Consider the following 23,320-nt stretch of genomic DNA (forward strand, 5'->3'; position numbering starts at 1 on the left):
TTCGTACTTTGAATTGTTAAATCTCAGGTAGTATATACTCTGTTTCATTAATGAATTATAAATATATTTTCTACTTCTGGACGCTGACTTGCATCACTTCCTTATCATTTATTCCCTCTTCTCCTTCAAGTCATTCTCTTTTTTTTTATTTTCAGCGTTTCTTTATTCTTTTTTCCTGTACTTTTACCTCTTAATGTTTCTATATTCTTTTCACAATCTTTATTAATCAAACTCGTTTTCCATATCCTGTGTTATTGCATTTATACTCCATGTTTAAGTAATATAAGTTCTTTCTTTTTGTATATTAATGGCCTACAAAGACCTGGTTCCTATTTATACATAGTGACATTGTTAAAGCCATTTTTATATATTTTGGAAATGCCTTAATCCACTAACGGTCCAATGGTCTAGTATGTAAGCTTTCATTCATTGCCACCTTAAAGGTTGTAGTTTCTTTTATATGATTGGCAGTAATTGGTTTTTGAACATGACCGTGTGTGATGAATACCTCATGAGTTGTAGGACTCAGATCAGTCTTTCATTGTCGTGTTAATATATGGTTTACTGGAACTTGGTTGTATAAATGACATACATTATCATATGATGTATTAATTAGAATACTTCAGGGTTTCTGATGCAAAGCATACAGATGAAGATATTCTTGAAAACAGGGAGGCAACTTTCATTGTGAAAAGACTAATTTGGAATTTTTCTATTACTTTTGGATGAGTCCATAATAGATAGGATGTGTTTGTGCTTAATGTTTGCCAACGGCCATACTACGTTGATAACACCGCTTATCATCATATAAAATGTGAAGGCAAAATAGGGAAGAAGACTTTAAAGAAGAAATTAGTTTAAAATAGGCAACATGTTTAAACTCAAGTAAGAAAATTCATCAGTTAAATAATATATACAAAAATGAAGTTGTCAATATTACAAAAATATATGAAAATGGAAAAGAAGGGTAATTATATATCAAAATGCCAACAGCATCTGGTGTTCCCAGGCGGTCACCCATCCAAGTACTAACCAGACCCAACGCTGCTTAACTTCGCTGATCGGACGAGAAGCGGTGTTTTCAACGTGGTGTGGCCGTTGACAACAATATTGCACAAACATCTCCTATTTATCTTGCAGTTACCTTACAGTAACAGAAAAACTCTCAAGTGAAGTCTTCTTGACAATGAGAGTTGCCTCAATCAATACATCATATGAAAATGTATGTCATTTATACAACCAAGTTCCAGTAAACCATATATTAACACGACAATGAAAGACTGATCTGAGTCCTACAACTCATGAGGTATTCATCACACACGGTGATGTTCAAAAACCAATTACTGCCAATCATATTATAAAAGAACCTACAACCTTTAAGGTGGCAATGAATGAAAACATACATATCACACCGTTAGTGGATTATGGCATTTCCAAAATATGTAGAAATGGTTTTAACAATGTCACTCTATGTATAAATAGGAACCAGGTCTTTGTAGGCCATTAATATACAAAAAGAAAGGACTTATATTACTTAAAGATGTAGTATAAATGCAATAATACAGGATATGGAAAACGAGTTTGATTAAAAACGATGGTGAAAAGAAGATAGAAACATTAAGAGGTAAAAGTAAAAAACAAGAATAAAGAAACGCTGAAAATGAAAAAGAAAACGAGTTGCAGTAGAAGAGGGAATAAAATATAATAAAGTGGTACAAAGCAGCGTCTAGAATTGAAAAGTATATTTATAATCTAATAACAAAACAGAATATATCTTATCTGAGATTTGACAATCTAAAGTACGAAGATACTATCAGTGGATCTTACATTAATAAAATGCTCACAAACTAAACGAATATTCAGCAAAAACATGAAGACAACTGTATGAAGAAATATTCTCTTAATATGGTAAAAATGCTGTACTAAAGCTACAAATACTATGTCCTAAATATACTGTGGATATTCATAAAATGACACTTAAGATATCAGTACACAAGGTTGGTTATAAATCAACAAGGGATAAAACTAACCATTAGGGAACTTGATTGATAACAAAGATATCCATTACCATCAAAATGGTTTAATACTAAGTAAACAAACTAAAAGTAAATTGGTATTTCATCAAACTCGTTTTCTATATACTGTATATCCTTTGTTATTGCCTTTATACTACACGTTTAAGTAATGTAAGTCCTTTCTTTTCGTTATTGTTTATGGTCTACAGACACCAGGTTGCAATTTATACATAGAGTGACATTGTTAAAACCATTTTTGATATAATATTTTGGAAGTGTAAGCTCAAGTGCCTTAATCCACTAACGGCTTCCAATAGTGTGATATGTATGTTTTCATTCATTGCCACCTTAAAGGTTGTAGGTTCTTTTATAATATGATTGGCAGTAATTGGTTTTTGAACATGACCGTGTGTGATGAATACCTCATGAGTTGTAGGACTCAGATCAGTCTTTCATTGTCGTGTTAATATATGGTTTACTGGAACTTGGTTGTATAAATGACATACATTTTCATATGATGTATTAATTGAGGCAACTCTCATTGTCAAGAAGACTTTAATTAATAGTTTTTCTGTTAGTGTAAGGTGATTGCAAGATAAATAGGAGATGTTTGTGCAATATTGTTGTCAACGGTCATACCACGTTGAAAACACCGCTTCTCGTCCGATCAGCGAAGTTAAGCAGCGTTGGGTCTGGTTAGTACTTGGATGGGTGACCGCCTGGGAACACCAGATGCTGTTGGCATTTTGATATATAATTACCCTTCTTTCCGATTTTCATATATTTCTATAGATATTGAAAACTTCATTTTTGTATATGATATTTGACCTATTGATTTTTCCCTTGTAGTTTAAATATTTTGCCTAGCTGTGTATTATTTCCTGTTTAAGGTTTTCTTCACTATTTTACGTTTACATTATATATGATATCAAATATCGTTATTTTGAATAATGATGACACAAGTAGTTTTCCATTTGATGCAAGACACATCTTAATCAGATATGGATGATTTTGAATCTGTTTTCAATTAGCTCTGTCTTAGAACTTCCTTGATCCATCTATCTCTTTTGATATGATTATTTTGTTTTCATTGGAATTTTGCAGTTTACTGTATCAGATGCCTTAGGGAAGTCAAGGAAAACTAAGTATTTTCCTTCCTTGCATCAGAGTTTCATAAATGTCTTTGTTATGGACTAGCAATTTACTTTCAGTTTATTTACTTTGTAGGAAACCATTTTGATGGTAATGGATATCTTTGTTATCAATCAAGTTCCCTAATGGTTAGTTTTATCCCTTGTTGATTTATAGCCAACCTTGTGTACTGATATCTGAAGTGTCATTTTATGAATATCCACAGTATAGTTTAGACATAGTATTTGTAGTTTTAGTACAGCATTTTTACCATATTAAGAGAATATTTCTTCATACAGTTGTCTTAATGTTTTTACTGAATATTCGTTTAGTCAGTGAGCATTCTATTAATGTAAGATCCACTGATAGTATCTTCGTACTTTGAATTGTTAAATCTCAGGTAGTATATACTCTGTTTCATTAATGAATTATAAATATATTTTCTACTTCTGGACGCTGACTTGCATCACTTCCTTATCATTTATTCCCTCTTCTCCTTCAAGTCATTCTCTTTTTTTTTATTTTCAGCGTTTCTTTATTCTTTTTTCCTGTACTTTTACCTCTTAATGTTTCTATATTCTTTTCACAATCTTTATTAATCAAACTCGTTTTCCATATCCTGTGTTATTGCATTTATACTACATGTTTAAGTAATATAAGTTCTTTCTTTTTGTATATTAATGGCCTACAAAGACCTGGTTCCTATTTATACATAGTGACATTGTTAAAGCCATTTTTATATATTTTGGAAATGCCTTAATCCACTAACGGTCCAATGGTCTAGTATGTATGCTTTCATTCATTGCCACCTTAAAGGTTGTAGTTTCTTTTATATGATTGGCAGTAATTGGTTTTTGAACATGACCGTGTGTGATGAATACCTCATGAGTTGTAGGACTCAGATCAGTCTTTCATTGTCGTGTTAATATATGGTTTACTGGAACTTGGTTGTATAAATGACATACATTATCATATGATGTATCAATTAGAATACTTCAGGGTTTCTGATGCAAAGCATACAGATGAAGATATTCTTGAAAACAGGGAGGCAACTTTCATTGTGAAAAGACTAATTTGGAATTTTTCTATTACTTTTGGATGAGTCCATAATAGATAGGATGTGTTTGTGCTTAATGTTTGCCAACGGCCATACTACGTTGATAACACCGCTTATCATCATATAAAATGTGAAGGCAAAATAGGGAAGAAGACTTTAAAGAAGAAATTAGTTTAAAATAGGCAACATGTTTAAACTCAAGTAAGAAAATTCATCAGTTAAATAATATATACAAAAATGAAGTTGTCAATATTACAAAAATATATGAAAATGGAAAAGAAGGGTAATTATATATCAAAATGCCAACAGCATCTGGTGTTCCCAGGCGGTCACCCATCCAAGTACTAACCAGACCAAACGCTGCTTAACTTCGCTGATCGGACGAGAAGCGGTGTTTTCAACGTGGTATGACCGTTGGCAACAATATTGCACAAACATCTCCTATTCATCTTGCAATAACGTTACAGTAAACTATTAAGTAAAGTCTTCTTGACAATGAGAGTTGCCTCAATCAATACATCATATGAAAATGTATGTCATTTATACAACCAAGTTCCAGTAAACCATATATTAACACGACAATGAAAGACTGATCTGAGTCCTACAACTCATGAGGTATTCATCACACACGGTCATGTTCAAAAACCAATTACTGCCAATCATATTATAAAAGAACCTACAACCTTTAAGGTGGAAATAAATGAAAACATACTCATGACACTATTAGAAGCCGTTAGTGGATTATGACACTTGAGCTTACAGTTCCAAAATATTATATCAAAAATGGTTTTAACAATGTCACTCTATGTATAAATTGGAGCCTGTCTGTAGACCATAAACAGAAAAGAAAAGAAAGGACTTACATTACTCAAAAGTGTAGTATAAAGGCAAAAATACAAGATAAGAAAAACGATTTTGATGTCTAAATATTGCCAAAAGAAGATGGGATAAGCAATAAGAAAGAAAAGGACAGAAAAAGTAGAATAAAGAAATGACAATGAAGAAAGAGAATTACTTGTAAGAAAAGAGGGAATAAATGATAACCAAGTTATACAAAACAGCGTGCAGAATGAAAAAGGATGTTTATCATTTATCAATAAGACAGAGGATATATCATCTGCGATTTGACCATTTAAAGTAGGAACATAGTATCAGAGAATCTTACATTACCAGAATGCTTACTGACTAAACAAATATTCAGTAAAAACATTAAGACAACTGTATGAAGAAATATTCTCTTAATATGGTAAAAATGCTGTACTAAAGCTACAAATACTATTTCCAAACTATACTGTGGATATTCATAAAATGACACTTAAGATATCAGTACACAAGGTTGGCTATAAATCAACAAGGGATAAAACTAACCATTAGGGAACTTGATTGATAACAAAGATATCCATTACCATCAAAATGGTTTCCTACTAAGTAAACAAACTAAAAGTAAATTGCTATTCCATAACAAAGTCATTTATCAAACTCTGATGCAAGGAAGGAAAATACATAGTTTTCCATGACTTCCCTAAGGCATCTGATACAGTAAACTGCAAAATTCCAATGAAAACAAAATAATCATATCAAAAGAGATAGATGGATCAAGGAAGTTCTATGGCAGAGTTAATTGAAAACAAAATCATCCATATCTGATTAAGATGTGTCTTGCATCAAATGGAAAAGTAATTGTGTCATCATTATTCAAAATAACGATATTTGATATCATATATAATGTAAACGTAAAATAGGGAAGAAAACCTTAAACAGGAAATAAAACACAGCTAGGCAAAATATTTAAACTAAAAGAGAAAAATCAATAAGTCAAATATCATATACAAAAGTGAATTTTTCAATATCTATAAAAATATATGAAAATCGGAAAGAAGGGTAATTATATACCAAAATGCCAACAGCATCTGGTGTTCCCAGGCGGTCACCCATCCAAGTACTAACCAGACCCAACGCTGCTTAACTTCGCTGATCGGACGAGAAGCGGTGTTTTCAACGTGGTATGGCCGTTGACAACATTATTAAACAAACATCTCCTATTTATCTTGCAATCACCTTACAGTAACAGAAAAACTATTAAGTAAAGTCTTCTTGACAATGAGAGTTGCCTCAATCAATACATCATATGAAAATGTATGTCATTTATACAACCCAGTTCCAGTAAACCATATATTAACACGGCAATGAAAGACTGATCTGAGTCCTACAACTCATGAGGTATTCATCACACACGGTGATGTTCAAAAACCAATTACTGCCAATCATATTATAAAAGAACCTACAACCTTTAAGTTGGAAATAAATGAAAACATACACATGACACTATTGGAAGCCGTTAGTGGATTAAGGCACTTGAGCTTACACTTCCAAAATATTATATCAAAAATGGTTTTAGAAATGTCACTCTATGTATAAATTGGAACCTGGTGTCTGTAGGCCATAAACAGAAACGAAAAGAAAGGACTTACATTACTTAAAAGTGTAGTATAAATGCAAAAATACAAGATAAAGTAAACGAGTTTGATGTCTAAATATTGCCAAAAGAAGATGGGATAAGCAATAAGAAAGAAAAGGACAGAAAAAGTAGAATAAAGAAATGACAATGAAGGGAATTACTTGTAAGAAAAGAGGGAATAAATGATAACCACGTTACACAAAACAGCGTGCAGAATGAAAAAGGATGTTTATCATTTAAAAATAAGACAGAGTATGTATCACCTGTAATTTGACCATTTAAAATAGGAACATAGTATCAGAGGATCTTACATTACCAGAATGCTTACTGACTAAACGAATATTCAGTAAAAACATCAAGACAACTGTATGAAGAAATATTCTCTTAATATGGTAAAAATGCTGTACTAAAGCTACAAATACTATTTCCAAACTATACTGTGGATATTCATAAAATGACACTTAAGATATCAGTACACAAGGTTGGCTATAAATCAACAAGGGATAAAACTAACCATTAGGGAACTTGATTGATAACAAAGATATCCATTACCATCAAAACGGTTTCCTACTAAGTAAACAAACTAAAAGTAAATTGGTATTTCATCAAACTCGTTTTCTATATACTGTATATCCTTTGTTATTTGCCTTTATACTACACGTTTAAGTAATGTAAGTCCTTTCTTTTCGTTATTGTTTATGGTCTACAGACACCAGGCTCCAATTTATACATAGAGTGACATTGTTAAAACCATTTTTGATATAATATTTTGGAAGTGTAAGCTCAAGTGCCTTAATCCACTAACGGCTTCCAATAGTGTGATATGTATGTTTTCATTTATTTCCACCTTAAAGGTTGTAGGTTCTTTTATAATATGATTGGCAGTAATTGGTTTTTGATCACCGTGTGTGATGAATACCTCATGAGTTGTAGGACTCAGATCAGTCTTTCATTGTCGTGTTAATATATGGTTTACTGGAACTTGGTTGTATAAATGACATACATTTTCATATGATGTATTGATTGAGGCAACTCTCATTGTCAAGAAGACTTTACTTAATAGTTTTTCTGTTACTGTAAGCTGATTGCAAGATAAATAGGAGATGTTTGTGCAATGTTGCTGTCAACGGCCATACCACGTTGAAAACACCGCTTCTCGTCCGATCAGCGAAGTTAAGCAGCGTTGGGTCTGGTTAGTACTTGGATGGGTGACCGCCTGGGAACACCAGATGCTGTTGGCATTTTGATATATAATTACCCTTCTTTCCGATTTTCATATATTTCTATAGATATTGAAAACTTCATTTTTGTATATGATATTTGACTTATTGATTTTTCTCTTTTAGTTTAAATATTTTTGCCTAGCTGTGTTTTATTTCCTGTTTAAGGTTTTCTTCACTATTTTACGTTTACATTATATATGATATCAAATATCGTTATTTTGAATAATGATGACACAATTACTTTTCCATTTGATGCAAGACACATCTTAATCAGATATGGATGATTTTGAATCAATTTTCAATTAGCTCTTGTCTTAGAACTTCCTTGATCCATCTATCTCTTTTGATATGATTATTTTGTTTTCATTGGAATTTTGCAGTTTACTGTATCAGATGCCTTAGGGAAGTCAAGGAAAACTAAGTATTTTCCTTCCTTGCATCAGAGTTTCATAAATGACTTTGTTAAGGACTAGCAATTTACTTTTAGTTTGTTTACTTAGTAGGAAACCATTTTGATGGTAATGGATATCTTTGTTATCAATCAAGTTCCCTAATGGTTAGTTTTATCACTTGTTGATTCATAGCCAACCTTGTGTACTGATATCTTAAGTGTCATTTTATGAATATCCACAGTATAGTTTGGAAATAGTATTTGTAGCTTTAGTACAGAATTTTTACCATATTAAGAGAATATTTCTTCATACAGTTGTCTTAATGTTTTTACTGAATATTCGTTTAGTGAGTGAGCATTCTATTAATGTAAGATCCACTGATACTATATTCCTACTTTATATGGTCAAATGTCAGATAATATATATTCGGTTTTATTGGAAAATTATAAATATACTTTTCAATTCTGCAAGCTGCTTTGTTTCACTTTCTTATGTTTTATTCCCTTTTTTCCTGCAACTCGTTTTCTTTTCCATTTTAAGCGTTTCTTTATTTTTGTTCTGTACTTTTGCCTCTTAATGTTTCTATCTTCTTTTCACAATCGTTTTTAATCAAATTCGTTTTCCATATCCTGTGTTATTACATAAATGTTACATTTTTAAGTAATATAAGTATTTCTTTTTCTATATTAATGGCCTACAAAGACCTGGTTCCGATTTATACATAGAGTGACATTGTTAAAACCATTTCTACATATTTTGGAAATGCCATAATCCACTAACGGCTTCCAATAGTGTGATATGTATGTTTTCATTCATTGCCACCTTAAAGGTTGTAGGATCTTTTATAATATGATTGGCAGTAATTGGTTTTTGAACATGACCGTGTGTGATGAATACCTCATGAGTTGTAGGACTCAGATCAGTCTTTCATTGTCGTGTTAATATATGGTTTACTGGATCTGGGTTGTATAAATGACATACATTTTCATATGATGTATTGATTGAGGCAACTCTCATTGTCAAGAAGACTTTAATTAATAGTTTTTCTGTTAGTGTAAGCTGATTGCAAGATAAATAGGAGATGTTTGTGCAATATTGTTGTCAACGGCCATACCACGTTGAAAACACCGCTTCTCGTCCGATCAGCGAAGTTAAGCAGCGTTGGGTCTGGTTAGTACTTGGATGGGTGACCGCCTGGGAACACCAGATGCTGTTGGCATTTTGATATATAATTACCCTTCTTTTCGATTTTCATATATATGTCATAGATATAGTCACCTTCATTTTTGTATATATTATTTAACTGATGAATTTTCTTCCTTGAGTTTAAAGATGTTGTCTATTTCAGTCTAATTTCTTCTTTAAAGTTTTCTTCCCTATTTTCCTGTCATATTATATATGATGATAAGCGGTGTTATCAACGTAGTGTGGCCGTTGTCAAACATTAAGCACAAACACATCCTATTTATCGTGGACTCACTCTAAAGTAATAGAAAAATTCCAAATTAAAATCTTTTCACAATGAAAGTTGCCTCCCTGTTTCCAAGAATATCTTATTCTGTATGCCTCAATCAATACATTATATGAAAATGTATGTCATTTATACAACCAAGTTCCAGTAAACCATATATTAACACGACAATGAAAGACTGATCTGAGTCCTACAACTCATGAGGTATTCATCACACACGGTGATGTTCAAAACCAATTACTGCCAATCATATTATAAAAGAACCTACAACCTTTAAGGTGGCAATGAATGAAAACATACTTATGATAGTATTGGAAGCCGTTAGTCGATTAAGGCACTTGAGCTTGCACTTCCAAAATATTATATCAAAAATGGTTTTAGAAATGTCACTCTATGTATAAAATGGAACCTGGTGTCTGTAGGCCATAAACAGAAACGAAAAGAAAGGACTTACATTACTTAAAAGTGTAGTATAAAGGCAAAAACACCAAGGTAAGGAAAACGAATTTGATGACTAAAGATTGTCAAAAGAAGATGGGATAAACATTAAGAAAGAAAAGGACAGAAAAAGTACAATAAAGAAATGACAATAAAGAAAGGGAATTACTTGTAAGAAAAAAGGGAATAAATGATAACCAAGTTATACAAAACAGTGTACAAAATGAAAAAGGATGTTTATCATTTATGAATAAGACAGAGTATATATCATCTGCGATTTGACCACAAATTACAGACATAGCATGACTGGATTTTATATTATGAGAAAGCACACTGACTAAACGAATATTCAGTAAAAACATTAAGACAACTGTATGAAGAAATATTCTCTTAATATGGTCAAAATGCTGTATTAAAGCTACAAATACTATTTCCAAACTATACTGTGGATATTCATAAAATGACACTTAAGATATCAGTACACAAGGTTGGCTATAAATCAACAAGGGATAAAACTAACCATTAGGGAACTTGATTGATAACAAAGATATCCATTACCATCAAAATGGTTTCCTACTAAGTAAACAAACTAAAAGTCAATTACTAGTCCATAACAAAGTCATTTATGAAACTCTGATGCAAGGAAGGAAAATACTTAGTTTTCCTTGACTTCCCTAAGGCATCTGATACAGTAAACTGCAAAATTCCAATGAAAACAAAATAATCATATCAAAAGAGATAGATGGATCAAGGAAGTTCTAAGACAGAGTTAATTGAAAACAGATTCAAAATCATCCATATCTGATTAAGATGTGTCTTGCATCAAATGGAAAAGTACTTGTGTCATCATTATTCAAAATAACGATATTTGATATCATATATAATGTAAACGTAAAATAGTGAAGAAAACCTTAAACAGGAAATAAAACACAGCTAGGCAAAATATTTAAACTAAAAGAGAAAAATCAATAAGTCAAATATCATATACAAAAATGAAGTTTTCAATATCTATAGAAATATATGAAAATGGGAAAGAAGGGTAATTATATATCAAAATGCCAACAGCATCTGGTGTTCCCAGGCGGTCACCCATCCAAGTACTAACCAGACCCAACGCTGCTTAACTTCGCTGATCGGACGAGAAGCGGTGTTTTCAACGTGGTATGGCCGTTGACAACATTATTAAACAAACATCTCCTATTTATCTTGCAATCACCTTACAGTAACAGAAAAACTATTAAGTAAAGTCTTCATGGCAATGAGAGTTGCCTCAATCAATACATCATATGAAAATGTATGTCATTTATAGAACCAAGTTCCAGTAAACCATATATTAACACGACAATGAAAGACTGATCTGAGTCCTACAACTCATGAGGTATTCATCACACACGGTCATGTTCAAAAACCAATTACTGCCAATCATATTATATAAGAACCTACAACCTTTAAGGTGGCAATGAATGAAAACATACATATCACACTATTGAAAGCCGTTAGTGGATTAAGACACTTGAGCTTACACTTCCAAAATATTATATCAAAAATGGTTTTAACAATGTCACTCTATGTATAAATTGCAACCTGGTGTCTGTAGGCCATAAACAGAAACGAAAAGAAAGGACTTACATTACTTAAAAGTGTAGTATAAAGGCAAAAATACAAGATAAGAAAAACGAGTTTGATGACTAAAGAATGTCAAAAGAAGATGGGATACACATTAAGAAAGAAATGGACAGAAAAAGTAGAATAAAGAAATGACAATGAAGAAATAGAATTACTTGTAAAAAAAGATGAATAAATAATAACCACGTTATACAAAACAACATGCAGAAAGAAAAAGGATGTTTATCATTTAATAATAAGACAGAATATATATCATCTGCGATTTGACCATTTAAAGTGGGAACATAGTATCAGAGGATCTTAAATTAGGAGAATCCTTACTAACTAAACGAATATTCAGTAAAAACATTAAGACAACTGTATGAAGAAATATTCTCTTAATATGGTAAAAATGCTGTACTAAAACTACAAATACTATTTCCAAACTATACTGTGGATATTCATAAAATGACACTTAAGATATCAGAACACAAGGTTGGCTATAAATCAAAAAGGGATAAAACTAACCATTAGCGAACTTGATTGATAACAAAGACATCCATTACCATCAAAATGGTTTAATACTAAGTAAACAAACTAAAAGTAAATTGGCATTTCATCAAACTCGTTTTCTCGTTTTCTATATCCTGTGTTATTGCATTTATACTACATTTATAAGTAACATAAGAGCTTTCTTTTCGTTTCTGTTTATGGCCTACAGACACCAGGTTCCAATTTATACATAGAGTGACATTGTTAAAACCATTTTTGATATAATATTTTGGAAGTGTAAGCTCAAGTGCCTTAATCCACTAACGGCTTCCAATAGTGTGATATGTATGTTTTCATTCATTGCCACCTTAAAGGTTGTAGGTTCTTTTATAATATGATTGGCAGTAATTGGTTTTTGAACATGACCGTGTGTGATGAATACCTCATGAGTTGTAGGACTCAGATCAGTCTTTCATTGTCGTGTTAATATATGGTTTACTGGAACTTGGTTGTATAAATGACATACATTTTCATATGATGTATTGATTGAGGCAACTCTCATTGTCAAGAAGACTTTACTTAATAGTTTTTCTGTTACTGTAAGCTGATTGCAAGATAAATAGGAGATGTTTGTGCAATATTGTTGTCAACGGCCATACCACGTTGAAAACACCGCTTCTCGTCCGATCAGCGAAGTTAAGCAGCGTTGGGTCTGGTTAGTACTTGGATGGGTGACCGCCTGGGAACACCAGATGCTGTTGGCATTTTGATATATAATTACCCTTCTTTCCGATTTTCATATAATGTTATAGATATTGATAACTTCATTTTTGTATATATTATTTTACAGAAGAATTTTCTTCCTTGACTTTAAAGATCTTATATATTTTAGGCTAATTTCTTCTTTAAAGTTTTCTTCCCTATTTTGCCTTCACATTATATATGATGGTAAGCGGTGTTATCAACGTAGTGTGGCCGTTGTCAAACATTAAGCACAAACACATCCTATTTATCGTGGACTCACTCTAAAGTAATAGAAAAATTCCAAATTAAAATCTTTTCACAATGAAAGTTGCCTCCCTGTTTCCAAGAATATCTTATTCTGTATGCCTCAATCAATACATTATATGAAAATGTATGTCATTTATACAACCAAGTTCCAGTAAACCATATATTAACACGACAATGAAAGAATGATCTGAGTCCTACAACTCATGAGGTATTCATCACACACGGTCATGTTCAAAACCAATTACTGCCAATCATATTATAAAAGAAACTACAACCTTTAAGGTGGCAATGAATGGAAACATACATATCACACTATTGGAAGCCGTATGTGGATTAAGGCACCTGAGTTTACACTTCCAAAATATTATATCAAATATGGTTTTAACAATGTCACTCTATGTATAAATTGGAACCTGGTGTCTGTAGGCCATAAACAGAAACAAAAAGAAAGGACTTACATTACGTAAAAGTGCAGTATAAAGGCAACAATACAAGATAAGGAAAACGAGTTTGATGTCTAAATATTGCCAAAAGAAGACTGGATAAGCAAAAGAAAGAAAAGGACAGAAAAAGTAGAATAAAGAAATGACAATGAAGACAGGGATTTACTTGTAAGAAAAGAGGAAATAAATGATAAACAAGTTATACAAAACAACATGCAGAACGAAAAAGGATGTTTATCGTTTATTAATAAGACAGAGTATATATCATCTGCGAATTGACCATTTAAAATAGGAATATAGTATCAGAGGAACTTACATTACCAGAATGCTTACTGACTAAACGAATATTCAGTAAAAACATTAAGACAACTGTATGAAGAAATATTCTCTTAATATGGTAAAAATGCTGTACTAAAGCTACAAATACTATTTCCAAACTATACTGTGAATATTCATAAAATGACACTTAACATATCAGTACACAAGGTTGACTATAAATCAACAAGGGATAAAACTAACCATTAGGGAACTTGATTGATAACAAAGATATCCATTACCATCAAAATGGTTTCCTACTAAGTAAACAAACTAAAAGTCAATTACTAGTCCATAACAAAGTCATTTATGAAACTCTGATGCAAGGAAGGAAAATATTTAGCGTTCCTTGACTTCCCTAAGGCATCTGATACAGTAAACTGCAAAATTCCAATGAAAACAAAATAATCATATCAAAAGAGATAGATGGATCAAGGAAGTTCTAAGGCAGAGTTAATTGAAAACAGATTCAAAATCATCCATATCTGATTAAGATGTGTCTTGCATCAAATGGAAAAGTAATTGTGTCATCATTATTCAAAATAACGATATTTGATATCATATATAATGTAAACGTAAAATAGTGAAGAAAACCTTAAACAGGAAATAAAACACAGCTAGGCAAAATATTTAAACTAAAAGAGAAAAATCAATAAGTCAAATATCATATACAAAAATGAAGTTTTCAATAACTATAGAAATATATGAAAATAGGAAAGAAGGGTAATTATATATCAAAATGCCAACAGCATCTGGTGTTCCCAGGCGGTCACCCATCCAAGTACTAACCAGACCCAACGCTGCTTAACTTCGCTGATCGGACGAGAAGCGGTGTTTTCAACGTGGTGTGGCCGTTGACAACAATATTGCACAAACATCTCCTATTTATCTTGAAATCACCTTACAGTAACAGAAAAACTATTAACTAAAGTCTTCTTGACAATGAGAGTTGCCTCAATCAATACATCATATGAAAATGTATGTCATTTATACAACCAAGTTCCAGTAAACCATATATTAACACGACAATGAAAGACTGATCTGAGTCCTACAACTCATGAGGTATTCATCACACACGGTCATGTTCAAAAACCAATTACTGCCAATCATATTATAAAAGAACCTACAACCTTTAAGGTGGAAATAAATGAAAACATACACATGACACTATTGGAAGCCGTTAGTGGATTATGACACTTGAGTTTACACTTCCAAAATATTATATCAAAAATGGTTTTAACAATGTCACTCTATGTATAAATTGGAACCTGGTGTCTGTAGGCCATAAACAGAAACAAAAAGAAAGGACTTACATTACGTAAAAGTGCAGTATAAAGGCAACAATACAAGAATAAGTAAACGAGTTTGATGTCTAAATATTGCCAAAAGAAGATGGGATAAGCAATAAGAAAGAAAAGGACAGAAAAAGTAGAATAAAGAAATGACAATGAAGGGAATCACTTGTAAGAAAAGAGGGAATAAATGATAACCACGTTACACAAAACAGCTTACAGAATGAAAAAGGATGTTTATCATTGATTAATAAGACAAGAGTTTATATCATCTGCGATTTGACCATTTAAAGTAGGAACATAGTATCAGAGGATCTTACATTACCAGAATGCTTACTGACTAAACGAATATTCAGTAAAAACATTAAGACAACTGTATGAAGAAATATTCTCTTAATATGGTAAAAATGCTGTACTAAAGCTACAAATACTATTTCCAAACTATACTGTGGATATTCATAAAATGACACTTAAGATATCAGTACACAAGGTTGGCTATAAATCAACAAGGGATAAAACTAACCATTAGGGAACTTGATTGATAACAAAGATATCCATTACCATGAAAATGGTTTCCTACTAAGTAAACAAACTAAAAGTACATTGCTAGTCCTTAACAAAGTCATTTACGAAAATCTGATGCAAGGAAAATATTTAGATTTCCTTGACTTCCCTAAGGCATCTGATACAGTAAACTGCAAAATTCCAATGAAAACAAAATAATCATATCAAAAGAGATAGATGGATCAAGGAAGTTCTAAGACAGAGGTAATTGAAAATAGATTCAAAATCATCCATATCTGATTAAGATGTGTCTTGCATCAAATGGAAAAGTAATTGTGTCATCATTATTCAAAATAACGATATTTGATATCATATATAATGTAAACGTAAAATAGTGAAGAAAACCTTAAACAGGAAATAAAACACAGCTAGGCAAAATATTTAAACTAAAAGAGAAAAATCAATAAGTCAAATATCATATACAAAAATGAAGTTTTCAATATCTATAGAAATATATGAAAATCGGAAAGAAGGGTAATTATATATCAAAATGCCAACAGCATCTGGTGTTCCCAGGCGGTCACCCATCCAAGTACTAACCAGACCCAACGCTGCTTAACTTCGCTGATCGGACGAGAAGCGGTGTTTTCAACGTGGTATGGCCGTTGACAACATTATTAAACAAACATCTCCTATTTATCTTGCAATCACCTTACAGTAACAGAAAAACTATTAAGTAAAGTCTTCTTGACAATGAGAGTTGCCTCAATCAATACATCATATGAAAATGTATGTCATTTATACAACCAAGTTCCAGTAAACCATATATTAACACGACAATGAAAGACTGATCTGAGTCCTACAACTCATGAGGTATTCATCACACACGGTCATGTTCAAAAACCAATTACTGCCAATCATATTATAAAAGAACCTACAACCTTTAAGGTGGCAATGAATGAAAACATACATATCACACTATTGGAAGCCGTTAGTGGATTAAGGCACTTGAGTTTACACTTCCAAAATATTATATCAAAAATGGTTTTAACAATGTCACTCTATGTATAAATTGGAACCTGGTGTCTGTAGGCCATAAACATAAACGAAAAGAAAGGACTTACATTACTTAAAAGTGTAGTATAAAGGCAAAAATACAAGATAAGAAAAACGAGTTTGATGACTAAAGAATGTCAAAAGAAGATGGGATACACATTAAGAAAGAAATGGACAGAAAAAGTAGAATAAAGAAATGACAATGAAGAAATAGAATTACTTGTAAGAAAAGAGGAATAAATAATAACCACGTTATACAAAACAACATGCAGAAAGAAAAAGGATGTTTATCATTTAATAATAAGACAGAATATATATCATCTGCGATTTGACCATTTAAAGTAGGAACATAGTATCAGAGGATCTTAAATTAGGAGAATCCTTACTAACTAAACGAATATTCAGTAAAAACATTAAGACAACTGTATGAAGAAATATTCTCTTAATATGGTAAAAATGCTGTACTAAAGGTACAAATACTATTTCCAAACTATACTGTGGATATTCATAAAATGACACTTCAGATATCAGTACACAAGGTTGGCTATAAATCAACAAGGGATAAAACTAACCATTAGCGAACTTGATTGATAAGAAAGACATCCATTACCATCAAAATGGTTTAATACTAAGTAAACAAACTAAAAGTAAATTGGCATTTCATCAAACTCGTTTTCTATATCCTGTATATCCTGTGTTATTGCATTTATACTACATTTATAAGTAACATAAGAGCTTTCTTTTCGTTTCTGTTTATGGCCTACAGACACCAGGTTCCAATTTATACATAGAGTGACATTGTTAAAACCATTTTTGATATAATATTTTGGAAGTGTAAGCTCAAGTGCCTTAATCCACTAACGGCTTCCAATAGTGTCATATGTATCTTTTCATTCATTGCCACCTTAAAGGTTGTAGGTTCTTTTATAATATAATTGGCAGTAATTGGTTTTTGAACATCACCGTGTGTGATGAATACCTCATGAGTTGTAGGACTCAGATCAGTCTTTCATTGTCGTGTTAATATATGGTTTACTGGAACTGGGTTGTATAAATGACATACATTTTCATATGATGTATTGATTGAGGCAACTCTCATTGTCAAGAAGACTTTACTTAATAGTTTTTCTGTTACTGTAAGGTGATTGCAAGATAAATAGGAGATGTTTGTGCGATATTATTGCCAACGGCCATACCACGTTGAAAACACCGCTTCTCGTCCGATCAGCGAAGTTAAGCAGCGTTGGGTCTGGTTAGTACTTGGATGGGTGACCGCCTGGGAACACCAGATGCTGTTGGCATTTTGATATATAATTACCCTTCTTTCCGATTTTCATATATTTCTATAGATATTGAAAACTTCATTTTTGTATATGATATTTGACATTGATTTTTCTCTTTTAGTTTAAATATTTTGCCTAGCTGTGTTTTATTTCCTGTTTAAAGTTTTCTTCACTATTTTACGTTTACATTATATATGATATCAAATATCGTTATTTTGAATAATGATGACACAAGTACTTTTCCATTTGATGCAAGACACATCTTAATCAGATATGGATGATTTTGAATCTGTTTTCAATTAGCTCTATCTTAGAACTTCCTTGATCCATCTATCTCTTTTGATATGATTATTTTGTTTTCATTGGAATTTTGCAGTTTACTGTATCAGATGCCTTAGGGAAGTCAAGGAAAACTAAGTATTTTCCTTCCTTGCATCAGAGTTTCATAAATGACTTTGTTATGGACTAGCAATTTACTTTTAGTTTGTTTACTTAGTAGGAAACCATTTTGATGGTAATGGATATCTTTGTTATCAATCAAGTTCCGTAATGGTTAGTTTTATCCCTTGTTGATTTATAGCCAACCTTGTGTACTGATATCTTAAGTGTCATTTTATGAATATCCACAGTATAGTTTGGAAATAGTATTTGTAGCTTTAGTACAGCATTTTTACCATATTAAGAGAATATTTCTTCATACAGTTGTCTTAATGTTTTTACTGAATATTCGTTTAGTGAGTGAGCATTCTATTAATGTAAGATCCACTGATACTATATTCCTACTTTATATGGTCAAATCTCAGATAATATATATTCGGTTTTATTGGAAAATTATAAATATACTTTTCAATTCTGCAAGCAGCTTTGTTTCACTTTCTTATGTTTTATTCCCTTTTTTCCTGCAACTCGTTTTCTTTTCCATTTTAAGCGTTTCTTTATTTTTGTTCTGTACTTTTGCCTCTTAATGTTTCTATCTTCTTTTCACAATCGTTTTTAATCAAATTCGTTTTCCATATCCTGTGTTATTACATAAATGTTACATTTTTAAGTAATACAAGTATTTCTTTTTCTATATTAATGGCCTACAAAGACCTGGTTCCGATTTATACATAGAGTGACATTGTTAAAACCATTTCTACATATTTTGGAAATGCCATAATCCACTAACGGCTTCCAATAGTGTCATATGTATGTTTTCATTCATTGCCACGTTAAAGGTTGTAGGTTCTTTTATAATATGATTGGCAGTAATTGGTTTTTGAACATGACCGTGTGTGATGAATACCTCATGAGTTGTAGGACTCAGATCAGTCTTTCATTGTCGTGTTAATATATGGTTTACTGGAACTTGGTTGTATAAATGACATACATTTTCATATGATGTATTGATTGAGGCAACTCTCATTGTCAAGAAGACTTTACTTAATAGTTTTTCTGTTACTGTAAGATGATTGCAAGATAAATAGGAGATGTTTGTACAATATTGTTGTCAACGGCCACACTACGTTGAAAACACCGCTTCTCGTCCGATCAGCGAAGTTAAGCAGCGTTGGGTCTGGTTAGTACTTGGATGGGTGACCGCCTGGGAACACCAGATGCTGTTGGCATTTTGATATATAATTACCCTTCTTTCCGATTTTCATATATTTCTATAGATATTGAAAACTTCATTTTTGTATATGATATTTGACTGATTAATTTTCCTCTTTTAGTTTAAAGGTTTTGCCTTTTTCAGTTTTATTTTTGTTTAAGGTTTCCCTTCCCTATTTTACGTTTACATTATATATGATATCAAATATCGTTATTTTGAATAATGATGACACAATTACTTTTCCATTTGATGCAAGACACATCTTAATCAGATATGGATGATTTTGAATCTGTTTTCAATTAGCTCTGTCTTAGAACTTCCTTGATCCATCTATCTCTTTTGATATGATTATTTTGTTTTCATTGGAATTTTGCAGTTTACTGTATCAGATGCCTTAGGGAAGTCAAGGAAAACTAAGTATTTTCCTTCCTTGCATCAGAGTTTCATAAATGAATTTGTTATGGACTAGCAATTTACTTTTAGTTTGTTTACTTAGTAGGAAACCATTTTGATGGTAATGGATATCTTTGTTATCAATCAAGTTCCCTAATGGTTAGTTTTATCCCTTGTTGATTTATAGCCAACCTTGTGTACTGATATCTTAAGTGTCATTTTATGAATATCCACAGTATAGTTTGGAAATAGTATTTGTAGCTTTAGTACAGCATTTTTACCATATTAAGAGAATATTTCTTCATACAGTTGTCTTAATGTTTTTACTGAATATTCGTTTAATTTGTAATCATTTTATTATGTAAGATCCACTGATAGTATCTTTGTACTTTAGATTGTCAAATCTCAGATAAGATATATTCTGTTTTAGTAATAAATCTTAAAATACTTTTTAATTCTGCACAATGCTTTGTATCACTTTCTTATCTTTTATTCCCTCTTCTCCTGCAAATCGTTTTCTTTTAAATTTTCAGCGTTTCTTTATTTTTGTTCTGTACTTTTGCCTCTTAATGTTTCTATCTTCTTTTGAGAAACGTTTTTAATCAAATTCATTTTCCATATCCTGTGTTATTACATAAATGCTATATTTGTAAGTAATATAAGTATTTCTTTTTCTGTATTAATGGCCTACAAAGACCTGGTTCCGATTTATACATAGAGTGACATTGTTAAAACCATTTTTACATATTTTGGAAATGCCATAATCCACTAACGGCTTCCAATAGTGTCATATGTATGTTTTCATTCATTGCCACCTTAAAGGTTGTAGGTTCTTTTATAATATGATTGGCAGTAATTGGTTTTTGAACATGACCACGTGTGATGAATACCTCATGAGTTGTAGGACTCAGATCAGTCTTTCATTGTCGTGTTAATATATGGTTTACTGGAACTGGGTTGTATAAATGACATACATTTTCATATGATGTATTGATTGAGGCAACTCTCATTGTCAAGAAGACTTTACTTAATAGTTTTTCTGTTACTGTAAAGTGATTGCAAGATAAATAGAAGATGTTTATGCAATATTGTTGTCAACGGCCACACCATGTTGAAAACACCGCTTCTCGTCCGATCAGCGAAGTTAAGCAGCGTTGGGTCTGGTTAGTACTTGGATGGGTGACCGCCTGGGAACACCAGATGCTGTTGGCATTTTGATATATAATTACCCTTCTTTTCGATTTTCATATATTGTTATAGATATTGACAACTTCATTTTTGTATATATTATTTAACTGATGAATTTTCTTACTTGAGTTTAAACATGCTGCCTATTTTAAACTAATTTCTTCTTTAAAGTCTTCTTCCCTATTTTGCATTCACATTTTATATGATGATAAGCGGTGTTATCAACGTAGTGTGGCCGTTGGCAAACATTAAGCACAAACACATCCTATCTATTATGGACTCATCCAAAAGTAATAGAAAAATTCCAAATTAAAGTCTTTTCACAATGAAAGTTGCCTCCCTGTTTTCAAGAATATCTTCATCTGTATGCCTTGTATCAGAAACCCTTAAGTATTCTAATTAATACATCATATGAAAATGTATGTCATTTATACAACCAAGTTCCAGTAAACCATATATTAACACGACAATGAAAGAATGATCTGAGTCCTACAACTCATGAGGTATTCATCACACACGGTCATGTTCAAAAACCAATTACTGCCAATCATATTATAAAAGAACCTACAACCTTTAAGGTGGAAATAAATGAAAACATACATAAGACACTATTGGAAGCCGTTAGTGGATTAAGGCACTTGAGCTTACACTTCCAAAATATTATATCAAAAATGGTTTTAACAATGTCACTCTATGTATAAACTGGAACCTGGTCTGTAGGCCATAAATAGAAACGAAAAGAAAGATCTTACGTTACTTATAAATGTAGTATAAATGCAAATAACACAGGATATACAGGATATAGAAAACGAGTTTGATGAAATACCAATTTCCTTTTAGTTTGTTTACTTAGTAGGAAACCATTTTGATGGTAATGGATATCTTCGTTGTCAAGTTCCCTAATGGTTAGTTTTATCCCTTGTTGATTTATAGCCAACCTTGTGTACTGATATCTTAAGTGTCATTTTATGAATATCCACAATATAGTTTGGAAATAGTATTTGTAGCTTTAGTACAGCATTTTTACCATATTAAGAGAATATTTCTTCATACAGTTGTCTTAATGTTTTTACTGAATATTCGTTTAGTCAGTAAGCATTCTATTAATGTAAGATCCACTGATAGTATCTTTGTACTTTAGATTGTCAAATCTCAGATAATATATATTCTGTTTTATTCATAAATTATAAATATACTTTTCAATTCTGCACAATGCTTTGTATCACTTTCTTATCTTTTATTCCACCTTCTCCTGCAATTCGTTTTCTTTTTCATTGTCAGCGTTTCTTTATTTTTGTTCTGTACATTTGCCTCTTAATGTTTCTATCTTCATTTGAGAATCGCTTTTATTCAAATTCATTTTCCATATCCTGTGTTATTACATAAATGCTACATTTGTAAGTAATATAAGTATTTCTTTTTCTATATTAATGGCCTACAAAGACCTGGTTCCGATTTATACATAGACTGACATTGTTAAAACCATTTTTACATATTTTGGAAATGCCATAATCCACTAACGGCTTCCAATAATGTCATGTGTATGTTTTCATTCATTGCCACCTTAAAGGTTGTAGGTTCTTTTATAATATGATTGGCAGTAATTGGTTTTTGAACATGACCGTGTGTGATGAATACCTCATGAGTTGTAGGACTCAGATCAGTCTTTCATTGTCGTGTTAATATATGGTTTACTGGAACTGGGTTGTATAAATGACATACATTTTCATATGATGTATTGATTGAGGCAACTCTCATTGTCAAGAAGACTTTACTTAATAGTTTTTCTGTTACTGTAAGGTGATTGCAAGATAAATAGGAGATGTTTGTGCAATATTGTTGTCAACGGCCATACCACGTTGAAAACACCGCTTCTCGTCCGATCAGCGAAGTTAAGCAGCGTTGGGTCTGGTTAGTACTTGGATGGGTGACCGCCTGGGAACACCAGATGCTGTTGGCATT

At 31.8% G+C, this 23,320-nt stretch overlaps 14 non-coding genes across 14 annotated transcripts; 8 read left to right on the forward strand and 6 right to left on the reverse strand.

The window, feature by feature from the left end:
• Positions 1–984: 984 nt before the first annotated feature.
• On the reverse strand, positions 985–1,103 carry LOC139767548 (5S ribosomal RNA). Its single transcript, XR_011717166.1, has one exon. It is a non-coding gene; the product is annotated as a 5S ribosomal RNA (ribosomal RNA).
• Positions 1,104–2,640: 1,537 nt separating this feature from the next.
• Positions 2,641–2,759, forward strand: LOC139767544 (5S ribosomal RNA). Its single transcript, XR_011717163.1, has one exon. It is a non-coding gene; the product is annotated as a 5S ribosomal RNA (ribosomal RNA).
• Positions 2,760–4,503: 1,744 nt separating this feature from the next.
• On the reverse strand, positions 4,504–4,622 carry LOC139767551 (5S ribosomal RNA). Its single transcript, XR_011717169.1, has one exon. It is a non-coding gene; the product is annotated as a 5S ribosomal RNA (ribosomal RNA).
• A 1,479-nt stretch (positions 4,623–6,101) lies between these two features.
• Positions 6,102–6,220, reverse strand: LOC139767542 (5S ribosomal RNA). The gene has a single exon (XR_011717161.1). It is a non-coding gene; the product is annotated as a 5S ribosomal RNA (ribosomal RNA).
• Positions 6,221–7,783: 1,563 nt separating this feature from the next.
• Positions 7,784–7,902, forward strand: LOC139767553 (5S ribosomal RNA). The gene has a single exon (XR_011717171.1). It is a non-coding gene; the product is annotated as a 5S ribosomal RNA (ribosomal RNA).
• A 1,474-nt stretch (positions 7,903–9,376) lies between these two features.
• Positions 9,377–9,495, forward strand: LOC139767555 (5S ribosomal RNA). The gene has a single exon (XR_011717173.1). It is a non-coding gene; the product is annotated as a 5S ribosomal RNA (ribosomal RNA).
• Positions 9,496–11,241: 1,746 nt separating this feature from the next.
• Positions 11,242–11,360, reverse strand: LOC139767556 (5S ribosomal RNA). Its single transcript, XR_011717174.1, has one exon. It is a non-coding gene; the product is annotated as a 5S ribosomal RNA (ribosomal RNA).
• Positions 11,361–12,927: 1,567 nt separating this feature from the next.
• On the forward strand, positions 12,928–13,046 carry LOC139767532 (5S ribosomal RNA). Its single transcript, XR_011717151.1, has one exon. It is a non-coding gene; the product is annotated as a 5S ribosomal RNA (ribosomal RNA).
• A 1,745-nt stretch (positions 13,047–14,791) lies between these two features.
• Positions 14,792–14,910, reverse strand: LOC139767549 (5S ribosomal RNA). Its single transcript, XR_011717167.1, has one exon. It is a non-coding gene; the product is annotated as a 5S ribosomal RNA (ribosomal RNA).
• A 1,488-nt stretch (positions 14,911–16,398) lies between these two features.
• On the reverse strand, positions 16,399–16,517 carry LOC139767533 (5S ribosomal RNA). Its single transcript, XR_011717152.1, has one exon. It is a non-coding gene; the product is annotated as a 5S ribosomal RNA (ribosomal RNA).
• Positions 16,518–18,085: 1,568 nt separating this feature from the next.
• Positions 18,086–18,204, forward strand: LOC139767531 (5S ribosomal RNA). Its single transcript, XR_011717150.1, has one exon. It is a non-coding gene; the product is annotated as a 5S ribosomal RNA (ribosomal RNA).
• A 1,470-nt stretch (positions 18,205–19,674) lies between these two features.
• On the forward strand, positions 19,675–19,793 carry LOC139767552 (5S ribosomal RNA). The gene has a single exon (XR_011717170.1). It is a non-coding gene; the product is annotated as a 5S ribosomal RNA (ribosomal RNA).
• Positions 19,794–21,263: 1,470 nt separating this feature from the next.
• LOC139767550 (5S ribosomal RNA) lies at positions 21,264–21,382 on the forward strand. The gene has a single exon (XR_011717168.1). It is a non-coding gene; the product is annotated as a 5S ribosomal RNA (ribosomal RNA).
• Positions 21,383–23,199: 1,817 nt separating this feature from the next.
• On the forward strand, positions 23,200–23,318 carry LOC139767534 (5S ribosomal RNA). The gene has a single exon (XR_011717153.1). It is a non-coding gene; the product is annotated as a 5S ribosomal RNA (ribosomal RNA).
• Positions 23,319–23,320: the final 2 nt, after the last annotated feature.

Source organism: Panulirus ornatus, chromosome 61, assembly GCF_036320965.1.
Source record: "Panulirus ornatus isolate Po-2019 chromosome 61, ASM3632096v1, whole genome shotgun sequence".
Classification (NCBI taxonomy): domain Eukaryota; kingdom Metazoa; phylum Arthropoda; class Malacostraca; order Decapoda; family Palinuridae; genus Panulirus; species Panulirus ornatus.